The sequence below is a fragment of the Saccostrea echinata genome, unplaced genomic scaffold, assembly GCF_033153115.1.
Source record: "Saccostrea echinata isolate AGI-Se365-2 ecotype Australia unplaced genomic scaffold, CSIRO_AGI_Sech_v1 ptg000001l, whole genome shotgun sequence".
Taxonomy (NCBI): Eukaryota; Metazoa; Mollusca; class Bivalvia; order Ostreida; family Ostreidae; genus Saccostrea; species Saccostrea echinata.
This window is the reverse complement of record NW_026889750.1, coordinates 41,936,914-41,939,084: the sequence shown is the minus strand read 5'-3', so window position 1 is coordinate 41,939,084 and position 2,171 is coordinate 41,936,914. Positions and strand designations below refer to the sequence as shown.

Genomic DNA, 2,171 nt, shown 5'->3' with positions numbered 1-2,171 from the left:
AAATTATGTTGTATTTATTAAAATTACATTGCGGACTTCAAGAAAGTCATCTGTTATACGAATAAAATAGGGCCTCACAAAGAATTTTTTGGAATTAAAGTCAGTAGATATGAAAACAGAACAGTAAGTTCTAAAACGTTCCTTACCAAAATTAACATAGAACATAACTAGATACTAATACATTTCCGTATTTATATCCTCCATTGTGTATTTTATTCTTTTATATGGCTTTCTACAATCTGGGAGCCATTACATGTATTTTGCGACCGGTAGTCCAGGGTTTGATGTTCTTATTGTGACGTCATGATAAGACGTTCAGTCATAAAGCACCCAGCATAAGAAGTAAAAATCAAGCGTCTTTAGGATATGATCTTGAAATTGAAAGTCCAGTGTGAATCACGGTAGGCGTAGGCATGAAAAGAAACCCTTACTGATGCATCTGTGGCTGTAAGAGCGAGGCATAGGTCAGAATCTGTGGTACCTCACTTGAAGCCGGAACGTCTCTACATTAGTGAACAATTCTCGAATGGTACTTAAAACCATATAAAAACAAACAAAACAATTTATGTGCATACACAGAAAAGGTTTCCAAATGATAACTCAGGGAAAGTAAATACCAGTTATATATTAATGCCTTACTTCAGTACTGAAAAATTCTCATTTAAATTCATTTTTTTCTGCAATTGTGCATCCAGAATGTGTTCTCCTGCATCATCTTGTCAAAATAAATGAGAATGAACATATGATAAGCAAGGTCATCTGCATGCAATTAGTTTGTCATTAACATATGTTTGGATTGCAAGACTGACTAGGAGCAAGTATATAAAGAGAAACGTCCCTCCTGATTTTAAAGTTTCCCAGGACAATTTTAAGGTAAGAACTAAACAGATCTTTCGTCTACTTTTAAATGTTAGTCTGTATATTTTGTCTTATAATTGCTTCAAGTTAAGCTGTATAGAGAACAAAACAGTGTTTGATTTAAAAGAAAACGACGTTCAGAATGTGGGATATATATATATATATATATATATATATATATATATATATATATATATATATATATATATATATATATATATATATATATATATATATATATATATATATATATATATATATATATATATATAATGTTAGTATACCAATCACGTGATGTATCGCAATTATATGTTTCAGATTTATTGCACATCCCAAAGAGTAGAATGAACTTCATTTACCTGTGCTTACTTCTTGTTCTGGTCATCCTGACAATCTATGTGATGGGATCTTTTGCTATTCCTGGGAGGTGGCATAGAAGATGGTCCCATTCAAGCAGCGGTAGCGGATCTAGCAGCCACAGTTGATGATTTGAAGAGGTAAGTTTGCTATTCATTATCAAATAATTTAATTCTGGTTGTAACGCGCTATTTGATTGGATAGAAAAATTCGTTTATATCGTATAACCTCTGTTGCCTAAGTTCCTATGACTTACGTTTGAAACGTATCAGTCTGCTTGACGTTAAATTTAAAATCGGAAGAATTTGAAGGCCTTTTTGAAGAGTTTATAAAGCGAAAAAAAACCAACCCAGGTTATACAGTATAACTTGGATTGTTATTAAGTTCATTCCTTAATTAATATGACAGCTATATCTTTCAATTTAAAAAAAAATCCATCATTTTTTCATTGAATCATTATTTTGATGAAGAGAAACAGTGGTCTTAAACTTACTTTTATCGAATATTTTACTTTCAGATATTTATGACACAATAGTGCTGTAATTATTTCTTTTTTCTTTTTCAGATATGGGATCGGAAAACGAAGAAAGAAATAAATACTGATTTTTTTCCGAAAAAGTTGTGATGCACTAATTATGATATTTTCCTTTGTTCGATTGATTTGCTAATTACAGAAAATAAAGAATGATCCTTTATTTTCCTATTGATTTTTTTTCTGCATTTGAATATCTGAGTCAAGTAGTGTTAAGTGGTATAATAGTAAAAACAAAAGTAACGTTTGTATAAAGTTAAAAAGTTAATTTACTTGATTTTATTTAAATTTACATGTAAATTAATTCTTTATAACATTCGTGGGGACGTAATTTCGTTGGTTACTCGTTTATAAGATAGATTCAATGAATCAATGTTTACAAAATAATTGTTTTTTGGGACAAGTAAATTTATATGTAAGGTTA

The 2,171-nt window shown here is 30.0% G+C and overlaps 1 long non-coding RNA gene across 1 annotated transcript; it reads left to right on the top strand.

Annotated features, from left to right (window-relative positions):
* The first annotated feature begins 788 nt into the window (after nucleotides 1-788).
* LOC133179550 (uncharacterized) lies at nucleotides 789-1,910 on the top strand. Its single transcript, XR_009720139.1, has 3 exons — nucleotides 789-873; nucleotides 1,177-1,355; nucleotides 1,781-1,910. It is a non-coding gene; the product is annotated as an uncharacterized LOC133179550 (long non-coding RNA).
* The last annotated feature ends 261 nt before the right edge of the window (nucleotides 1,911-2,171 follow it).